The 11,056-nt window shown below is 38.8% G+C and overlaps 1 protein-coding gene across 1 annotated transcript in view; it reads left to right on the top strand.

Moving 5' to 3' along the window:
* The first annotated feature begins 4,321 nt into the window (after window positions 1-4,321).
* Window positions 4,322-11,056, top strand: part of RBBP8 (RB binding protein 8, endonuclease) — a 78,154-nt gene continuing 71,419 nt past the window's right edge. Inside the window, exon 1 of the mRNA XM_067546755.1 lies at window positions 4,322-4,406. The gene's annotated coding sequence lies outside the window, so the exon portion shown is untranslated. The remainder of the gene's footprint in view (window positions 4,407-11,056) is intronic.

Below are 11,056 nucleotides of genomic sequence, written 5' to 3'. Positions count from 1 at the left end.
GGTAGGTGGAAATAGCCCAAATACATCCCTGGTTTAACTCCACTAAATGTAAGGGTGTTACTCGAGAGATTAATTGAATCTACTATTACTATGCCAAAGTTTATTGTCCATGTAGTGAAATAGGACTAGTGCGTGTCCACTGAAGAGGTGACCAAACTGAATTTACTGTATGTGAGACACAAGGATAGACTAGATTCATTGTGAAAGAAGTAAAGGCCACCAAAACTCAACTCAAATGTACTTCACTTTTCAAGCAAAGAGCAAAAGTTAATGTTGTGGCAGCAGAACCTGTTTCTTTTTCATTATAGAAATCCGTGAGAAATACAAAGAGCATTGTTCAGGAATGGAACACCTGAGCTAGGGAAATGCCAGTTTCTCCAAGTCTTGTCTGGGTTACTGTTTTGTTCTGAGAGCAACATATTTTTGAAACAACGGTGATTAGCTGTGGGTTTAACATGCCCACTTGTAATGACCTATAATTTAAAAATATTAGATTGTGACTTGCAAGGTTGGTTAAAAGCAGATTAGCAGCTTTACAGATACAGTACAAATACTGCTTCACCAAATTTATTTTTACTACTGTATATACATTTATCCTTGACAAAATTATTTTCATTTAGCTTTACAGAAACGGTCATTGAAAAGCAGAAGACAAAATGGAGAAATAAATTATCCAATTTCAACATGGCAAAATGCAAGCAGTGGGATTCCCCAAGGTTCCATACCAAGACCAGTGTTGCTTAATAAATTAACGCTCTAAAAGAAAGATAGCCAGTGAGTAAACACAAAAATATTTGTTAGTCAAGAGTAGAGAAGATTGTGAGAGACTCCAATACCAAATAACTGCCAGTTATTAACCTTGATCATTTTTATAACAAATATCTGGCTTTCCAGTAAAGATGAATTACTATAAGGAGAGGATAAATCTTATAAGCAACAAGTTTTATAAATCTACAGAAGGAAGTTCTGTGGTCATACCACTGCATAATAAGACTGGTGTGCTCTTATAAACTAAGGAAGATTAGATCTAGTCACCACTTGGATAGGAGACCCTCAAGAAGATCTAGTCTCCTCTAAAGGTGGAAGGCTCTTGGAATCTCATTAGAATAAATCCTCAGCCTTGCTTCTTCCCCATTCTAAAACCGCCTTCTCAACAGCGCACAGGAATTCCCTGCAAAGCAGGGCTTGATATCACACAACAGTGCAACAGACCCTAATTTTCCCCCTTTGGTAGATGAACTGCACTGGTTCTGTTATAAGATGGCCCTCTGCGTCTGTGGAGGGAGAGGCAGAATTAGAATATAAAGGAATAAAGTTTCAAAGCTTGTTTCTCTGACAGGAAAAATAACCCCATTTTTGTTTCAAGCTCACTGCTTTGTTGAAAGTAGTGATAATGATAGTTCTTTTTTTCTAACTTGGCTTGATACACTACCACTGCCCACCCCTGCAATACCTGCTCAGGAAAAACTTGAGAAATTGTCATCAGCAAATTATCAGCAGTAGCAAATGCTAACCAGGGCCCAACCCAGTTCCTTCTTAGAGGAGCATCAAAGAAAGTATATTCCAGAATACATCCCCTATCTTATTTTGAGGAATTCATTGGCTGGCAAGATTCCCTGTAGCAGAGGGTTAGATCCACTTCACTGCACCACCCAGGGTAGGGCTTGGCCCATTTATGGAGTTATTCTCTATGCAGCTGTTTGCACTGAAATTCTCATTGCTCTTTCCCTGCCACATAACCTGTCATGAAGAGAGATATGTTAGCTAATTCTGATGGGGGTATTTGTGTGTGTTATCTGAATTTGTTCATGAAAGTACTGAGCAGCTTTTGATAGCTACAGGGAGGTATGTTGTAAACTCTCTGTAATGAATACTTGCAGACATGAATGTTTGTGCATACTTTGCTATAAGAGCAAGTCTGCACATGCACTATTTAGGTTGTTTTACTTTAGATTTGTGTCACTTTTTGAATCTTTTATCTGTAAGAAGATTTTCTGTGAATGTTACATAAATTGGAAGAGCTTACAGATGGTCATTAGAGTGACTTTTAAGGAGTGAAGCTGGAGGTGAAAAAACAACTGAAGGTAATTGTTTTCAGTTGCAAAGAAACATAGCAATGGGTTCAAGCTGAAGCAATGTATTTCTGTTATGTCCCTTTACAATAGCCTCCTTTATTACACAGTTCATCAAAAGTGAGTATCTGAAATAAGAGAGGGGATATCTTAGGTTTCTGTGTTTTCAGGATGAGGCAATTGTGTTGCCTTATTTAGCAGGGAGGAAAAATCAAAATCTACATCACACAAGGTTACACTGTGCTTGGAGTTCTCTAACATTTATTCCTGACAGCATATTTTAGAGACCTGTTGTAAATTAGTGGGTTCAGAGAAAAAGTCAGGTCATTGATTTCACAGTTCATCTTTAATAATCACAAGTTACCATGCCTTCTGTTTTATGTTTTGACTGAAATATGGCACACCCAATGCCCCTATCATATTTGGCATTGGTTCATTACTCAGCAAATCACTGAATCACCAAAACCACTTCCTGCAGCAGATTTACTTGTAAATCTCTTATCCGAGTACTGACCAAGCCCAGCCCTGCTTAGCTGTATAAAATCATAGCCTGAGGTGGTGTGACTGCAAGCATAAACAGTGCACAGCTGTCATTTCAGCTGAAATGTGCTAATCTGGTTGCTTTCTTCACAGTTAGCTCCTACTTTCCAAATCTTTCACAAAATGTAGTCTCACATTCTGCTTCACCTTCATACAGCGAAAAAAATATTTTAATAGGTTTCATGCTAACATTTCCATTCCTTTCTCTTAGCTATCCTGGTCTATGACAAAAAACTGGTGGCTATGTTACACAAGGCTGGTTAAAGGTGAGAGCAATTTCCTCTGCACAATCACTAGATCTCTAATAGCCATAATTAAAAGTGATAAAAATGGGGATCTACAGCAGGATAAAAGAGAGTTAGGTCACATCACGAACAAACATGCATCTGATTCTAACTTAGACCAACATCTTTGTCAGAAAGATTAGGACCAAATTTTTCAAGACAGGGTGCCTAATGTTAGTCTCCTAAGTAAAAGTTAAAGGTCCCTAAGTATGTGCTTAGCAGCCTAACTTTAGGTACCAATGGTCTCATTTTCAAGGGTGCTGAGACCCAAAATTTTCACTGATTTTTGTGGAAGTTGAGGGTGCTCAGCACCTCTGAAAATCATGCCACCAGATTTGAAAATTATGGCCCATGTTCTTCCTGGGAAGAAAACACAGGTTCATAAGGAAGGACAAGATTTTGTTGAGGAAAATCCTGGTTGCTGCATGCAGCTTGAATAACCATGATGCGCTCAGGGCAGTTCCACTAAGATACTTGGTCCCTGGCCATGAACTGCCTGGCAGCAGGGCAGCTGCAGCCCATGGGCTACAGTAGCACTGGCAGAGTCTGTGTCCCCTATATGGTGGGGGTTTTGTTTGGCAAGTAGTTCTGGATAGTTGTGGACACACTGCCCATACTTTGCACCTCCTCTGACCTGCCTCACCTTCAAAAATCCCCTGCCCTGAGGCAGAAGAAACCCAGCAGCCACAGCTCACCAGACCGCTGTGCAGGCTCTGAGCAGCCTGCTCCACCACCCCCCCATGTGCAAAGAAACTACCTTGGTTCCAGTACACAGGGTAGTACTCATGTATAGAAGGGGGCTGGAGAATAGAGCAGGATTTGGTCTTAACATTTTGTTTGTCATAAAAGCTGTGCTAAAGATTTAGTGTCATTTAATTACAATAAGCCTGTGTTATTTTTGCTTTAAAATAAATGGTTTTCTTCCCCGTTTATCTCTGTGTTTATGCCAATGAAAGACAAACCTTTTAGACCAGTGCATCTACATATGTAACAAAGGAGAATTTACAATAGGATCTTGCTATATGTGACACGGATATATCATTCCCCCACCTTTTGGTAAATTATTTTGCTGGAGGCTACATCATTCTATTAGAGTAATATGTTAGGAGTTGATGGAGGCGTGAATAATTCACCATGTACAAAGCCTCACTGAACTGAGTTGCGCTGCAGCATGTTGAGCTGGCCTTTGATGCAGACTGGTTGGACAGGTTCCTGGTTTACTGGGGAACCGGTTTGACAGGCCTGTTATGCCAACAAATTCTGGTTTGATTTCATGTTCCACAGAATGTAGAAACCTGCCCAGCCAGTTAAATGAAAGGCATATTAGGTTATCCATTGCACATTGTATATATCTCAGGTGCAGCAGATCTCTTCTCAGCATTAGCTAGTGTGGTCCACAGCAGCTTCCTCATCTCATTTATGCCTGAGGTTTATTGCTTGAGGGAAAGTTGGCAGGAAATATTCCCCATCCCTGAGCGAGAACAGAACTTTTCACAATTAAAACAAAGGGGTGAGTTTTAAAAATCTTTCTTTAAATGTTTGTTTAAGAAATCCAGTTTAGAAAATCAATGTTACCACAATTTAAGGATGTTGAGTTACTGTTTCTTTAATGTATCTATTTATTAAATACCATTAATTCCAGCTTCTGTAGTTGTTGGTGACATAATTTTTGCAAGTACAACTTTTGACACTTCTGTATGTAGCTGAACATCAGCTGTTCTGTCTATAATAATATTGAATGGGGAGCATAGTCTACTGGACTAAGCCCAGGAATGGGAAACAGGAACTCCTGAATTCTAATCTAGGTTCTGCCATTGGCTTGGTGGCTGAACTTGGGAAAGTCACTTAACTTCTCTGCCTTTGCTATTACTATCACATTTTACAAATGAGAAAAATAACTTAGTGGGCTGTTGTGACAAAGTAAAGGGCTGTACAAGCACTAAGTATTGCTACTGTTATATTTTTTTTTAGACCAACTTTAAAAAAGTTTGTTTTATGGAGGAAGTTAATTCACAAACCTTGAGTTAGTATAACCAGAATTGACTTAATGGTCAATGTTGTTTCATAGATGTAAGAAAATTGCTTTAAATATGTTTTGATATGTAACAAGTAATTCACAGTTGCAATATGAGTAAAGCCCAAATCATAACCCCAGATCCATACAATCCTGAAAATTGTGAGTGTCTGGGATCTGAGTATGTTCACAGGTACAGTGTCAAATAAGAAGAATAAAATAGTGTAGAAAACAAAGGCTATGGAATCTGGTAACTGATTAACTACTGGTGCTCAGAAGTACTTGAGCTGAATAGAAAGGAATGAAGACAGGTTTTGTCATGCCTGTTAGGACAAATAACTCTTTAACTGAAGTAAATGTGAATCTTCCTGTCATCTGTGTAACTATACTTTTGAAAACAATGGTATAACCACTTCCCTCTCCCAGGGAAGCTTATTTTAGTGTATCTTTAGAGAAAATAATTACAGGTCTTCTGTGAGCTGCAGAGCATTTTATACCTAGTGGGTTATGTTTTAGAGTGGCTTGTGGGAATGATGATCTATAGAGTATTTGAGAATGTAAAATAATCTCACAACGGGAAACCTCATCACGGTGACTGTTTACTAACCATTGGAACTCCAGGTTGGTTTAAAAGTGAACAGTTATCTTTATTACTCTCTGGTAGAATGTCAGTAAATAGACCTCCTGAACATCAGAAAAATGCTGTGAATGACTGACCTTCTCATTGGCAGCACTGTGTCGGTCTGATAAAACAAGATGTTTCTTCAAAGTGTGGGAAAATGGAAAAGATCAAAAGGAAAGGTTTCTTACTCTCATGGAGACTAAGAATACTGTTCAGAAAAATTGGTTCATGTTTAGAGGCTAAAATATCTGATTGGCCTTTGCTGCTGAAAGTAATAAAATATTAGAGGAAAATCTACATATTTTAAAGAATAAATATTTTTCCAAAAAAGGAAATATAAATATTATACCTATTGTATCAGGTGATAAGTTTAATTCACAAAGATGTTTCCTGTATCAGTACTGAGTAAAGTGCAATTGTGTGTATAGACAGTTAGGTCAAATTTGTTTGACCCAGTATTCTAACTTAGGGCAACTGAGTGGCATTGTTTTCTACTAGACACACACTTTGGTGATAGGTGCTATAGACAAACCAAAATCAGAGACAAAGGATAAGAGTTATGACTCCTGGGCCTCCAACCCTGCCAGTGGCTTGCTTATGCCACCTTAGATAAGTCAGGGCCCAAGCTTGCAAAGTGCTGAGCATCTTTTGTGTTGTACTGTGCATGCTCATCTTACATTACTGTCAGGATCTAGCCCTTTGTCTCTTTGTGCCTAAGTTCCCCATCTGTAAAATAAAGATGGTAATACTTTGCATGGTTGTTGCAAGGCTTAATTAACTAATATCTCCCAAGCATTTTCAGATGCTTAGATGACACCCACAACAGAAGTTTAGCGAAGTATTATTATTATTAATTGTGTTCTTCTACAGCAGTGAATTGCTTGTATTTGCCTGCAGTCCTGCTATATTGAAAGGGACATTGTCAAGCAGTGTAAGCCCAGAGATTGCTCTACTTTGTACTATACTCCACAGCTTGGCAAGAGACGCTTTGTAGACTATAAATTACTCCAGTAGCTCTCTGTTTTCTAAATCTAGAACACTGGAACACAGTACATTTTTTAAATTCCAACTAAATAAATCAGACTTTCAAATACTACTTGCCCACTCACCCAGGGTGACTTTTTTGTTTGGTTGTGTTTTGTTTGTTTGAGGGGGGAAGATAGGCAAGTAAAATATTATATGGGGTCATTGTTTGTTTTTCTATTAAAGTCCCATCACTCATCGTAATAAAGGGGGAGTGACATGATTTTGTGCATGGGCTGGTAAATTTTCATCATGATTTTGCAAAGCTGGAATAAATCAAATATTCCATTAAAACAGCTACGCAATAAAATATTTTGCACTTTTGGTTCCTCTCTCTGGTCCGTGGCTGATATTAACATACACTATTCTCAAATCTGTCACTCTTCTGCTTGCAGTCCTTGGAGTAGGCATGCTTGCCAAATAGTCCAATAAAAAGACAGAGGAATAATTGTGTAATAAATGGAGAGCTCAAACTGGTAGGGAAAAAGATGTTATTTTGGCAGTAACTGTGGATCTGGTCCTTCTAGGAAGTGTAGTTATTACTACCTTAAACAGTCCTATTGGAATCATTTAAATAAGTGCTACATTTGGTAGTTAGTATGTGCAGGACGGGGTGGTATCTGTGATGCTAGCTAGGAGTGCTAGTATCATAGTCTATCATAGTATGGTTCATGTTCTGGCACAATAATAACTCTAAGTAATATAGATAGGGAGCCCACACAGCCTTCTCTCTGTCCATATTTGTCTGCTGAGCTAGAAGGGAAGAGTCAAAAACAACTGATGGTGATTTGACTTCAAAAGTGGTTGGGGAAGCTGGTTTAAGAAGTTTTCCTCCTGAGTAGAACTAGAACCAAGTGGTGGAGGGGTTGGGGATGGAGTCACTCCTCCCACCAGGAGCAACTGCTGTCAGCCCCACAGAGCTGTAGGAAACTCTATCTGCTCCCCAGCAGAGGGGATTGGGTGGCTCAGGGAATTGCCAATTTCTAGTGTGTTCGTTCAAATGCCATCTAGCGTTTCCATCACTTTGTTTGGTGATCTCAGTCCAGTGCCCTGTGGCAAGAGACCTAGTTACAAAAGCACCATTACATCAGATGCTAATTGACATCCTTATTGACAGACTTAGCAAAAAGGCCAAAGAATTAATGGGCCTAGAGAATGAACTACACATTTATCCCAGAGGTGGATCCTCCAGGTCAGGGAGGTTATAAACACACTAGACATGCAATGGGGAGAAAGGTGCTTTACTTATGTGGATAAATAGGGGATTTCACTTACTAGAGTAGTTGAGCCAATAACTTTCATGAGCACTAAAATGCATAAACACGTATTTTAGAGTAAAACGGAACCATATTCCTAATCCTTTTGATAAAAGGAAAACATAAAATTCAAATGTGAACTTTGCAGGTGTTTTTTTAAGATATGTAACTCAATGCTGTTTTTAATCTTTGCATCTAAATTTAAGCTAATAAAAGCTAGGAATTCTGAGTTTCAAAGTTACCTGCTCTAGCCCTCCTGTACCTACATATATGATCTGTAGGACTACCTAATGTTCTAAGAATGTCTACTAAATATTGATGCAGCACCTAAGCTACTGGTGCAATATTAGGCTTTTCATTATATCTGTGCTTCTAGAAGCACTGCAATTATAGAAATTCAATTAATAGCTTGATAAAATTGCTGGTAAATAATCCAGGTCACCCAGTAACAAGGACATTAATATTAACCTATAATTGATAAGTAACAGCTCCATACTAACAACAAAGGTAAACATTTTAGACCAGAGAGCACTCTTGCATAGGGATTTAACTAGATTCCACCTCCCTTTTCAGAGTAGTTAGAGTTTCAGAGTAGTTTTTAGACAAGTATTCTAACACCAAGGTTAATGTGTCATGTAAAGGATTCCTTTGAATTCTGACCATGAGTCCACAGAAACTTTTGAAGCTGTTCAAGTGCAACAAGGCCAGAGTCTTTTTCCCTCCGTTTTATTGCCTAGGTGTGGATATTTACTCCTATTAGATAAATGATATGCTATTCCACTTCAACTAGTAAAGTTAGACATCTAGTGTAAATGAATTTGTAATAGCTTGCTTTTCAGTGTTTCATTAGTACATTTAATTAATCAGGTATATACTCAGTAAGTTGTGGACACGTATGTTACCAGGGGTCAGATTTTTCTGCAGAAAATCAAATAAATGACTCCTTGGGGGAAAGGAGGTATGGGAAGAAAAGTTTACTGTAATATGATTTTCAAACACTGTTGTACTTAAGTCTAGTGTCAGTTTCTGCAGTGTAAATTAGGAGTAACCCCAATGAAGTCAGTGGAGTTACACTGATATACAAACAAGTGAGAGACCTGGGACCATGTAACTTATCCGGAAAGCAATTGCTGAAGTGTTTGTAATTACTGATATTCACAAAGTAATGACTCGTTCTGTGTTTATTGCAATGTTTTTGCATAACACCATGCAATTCTCAGTATAAATTTAGCAGATTAATTTCTTTTATTTATGTTTTTAAATCTTCTACTGGACCACCTAGATTCCTCATTACAGTATTAACTCATTAGCTATATATTCCTTACTGCAGTATTAACTCATTCGCAATAAATACATATTTGGAAGGAAAATTACAATTCAGAATTAAGTTTGATTAATTTTACAGCTCACACTATGTAATTAAACTATAAGATGCAGAGTTTTCTGCACATACACTAGGAATGTCCCATTTTCACAAACTTTGAGATGCACTGACACCTATCTGTGAGAAAAATGCTACTTTCTTATGCTTAGGACAAGCAAGATGTAATTAATTTTACTAAGCAGTTCACTCCTAAGAAATCTGAGTCTAAGCATGGTGATCTGTATAATCTTTCCTAGAGCAGCTTCTATAGATCAAAATTTGAGTTTGGTTTATGGTAGCATTACTGACCTAGCACCAAGATGGGTATTTTCCTGTTACTTATCAGAGTTTAGCATAAATTCAAGGATAGCTTTTCTTCTGCAAGCAGTCTTCCTAGTCCTGAACTCTCAAAGCTTGAAGGCTTCACAAGAAAAACATAGTAGCACATTTTAGATTTTGAGATGATGGGGAACACACAAAAATCTCTGCAGTAATTACTGCACTACTGTCTTTGCCGATGTGCTAAAGTCAAGTTTATTTTAGTTTAAAAGTGATTAAATAAACAACATTGAGGAGTGAGAAGGAAAATGAGTTAGCAAGATTTTCAAAGTTTTTGTTAAGTTATAGGTACATACTTGATTGGAACTTGTAATATTTTCAGCATAGTTGAATTTTAAATTTAAAGTGCATGTACACTATGTTAGCATTGATCCTAATCTGACAATGTTTCAGAAATTTTTCTTTGTTCCAGATTTCTAGTTGCGATTTAGATACAGTTTATCTCCATCTTTAGAGTACTTTCCAGTGACTTAAGCATTCAAGTATTTGGCTAACTGAATAATTTAAGCAGGGGAAGATTAAATAGCAAATAAGGCCTGATATGATAAACCTTAAAACATACATAAATTAACTCATTTATTGTATGAGTAAAATAGAGTATGTGTTTGGAGGATTGGCCCCTGGTCATGCAAGGGTATGTTTTCCAAGCTCATAACTAAGCCATATCTACAAAATTATTGATGTTTTTGTGTGTGTACAATGGAGTTGTGAAAAAGAAGAATATAATTAAAGGAAAGTTGGATCTCATCCTTCTGTTCCTATATAGGTAAACCTCCAAATTAAAGTCTTTTACTTTTCTTTTACTGAAGAGAAAGGCTTGGGCCCAATAAGTGTTTTGCTGTAGTTTAGGTGAAGATGTTCTATAGGCCAGAACTTTAATAGGGGTTAATTGGTGTAGAGCAACAGCCTTCAGTGGAGTTTATGACAGTTTACACCAAGACTTTGGCCCTACATGTTTATGCAGATATACAAAAGATAAGACTGCATCTTTCCTGGGCTCTAGGCACTTCTGCTATGCATTAAAATGACAAACACGCTAAATCTAATACAAATAAATACAGCAGCCTTCCCAAAACAAGGAAGGGAGGGGCAAAAACCACTCCAACCACAGCTCTCAACCATCCCAGCTCTCAGTGAACCCCTCCTTCCCCAAAAGTTTTTTTTTGGGGGGGGGGGTGGAGAGGGGGGGGAAGATGTTTTTTGCAGCATGAGCTGATGAGCAACAGGTGAAGGCTGTAGCAGTGAATACTGTACATTGCACCCCAGGACGTTTGTCATGGGCAGGACGGGCGCAGGATCTGCTCTTTCTTTGCTCTCCCTCTGCGGCTGCCAGCGCCGGCCAACAGTGCCAAGGTGAAGCCCCCACCGCCCGCGCTACGTGCCGCGCAGAGCGGCGCGAGGGGCCACGCGCCCCCCTCCCAGCCTAGCATCACTCCCTGAGTGACCAGTCCCGAGACTCCCCTCCTCCCCAGGGGGCCCCGCCCGCCGGCCGAGGAGCAGAGGGAGGGCAGTCTCGCGAGAGTGGTGGGGGAGGGCCTTCTTC

Source organism: Emydura macquarii, unplaced genomic scaffold (assembly GCF_026122565.2).
Source record: "Emydura macquarii macquarii isolate MOO-44397 ecotype Brisbane River unplaced genomic scaffold, CSIRO-AGI_Emac_v2 contig_212, whole genome shotgun sequence".
NCBI classification, from domain to species: Eukaryota; Metazoa; Chordata; order Testudines; family Chelidae; genus Emydura; species Emydura macquarii.
This window is presented reverse-complemented; position numbering and strand designations above follow the sequence as displayed.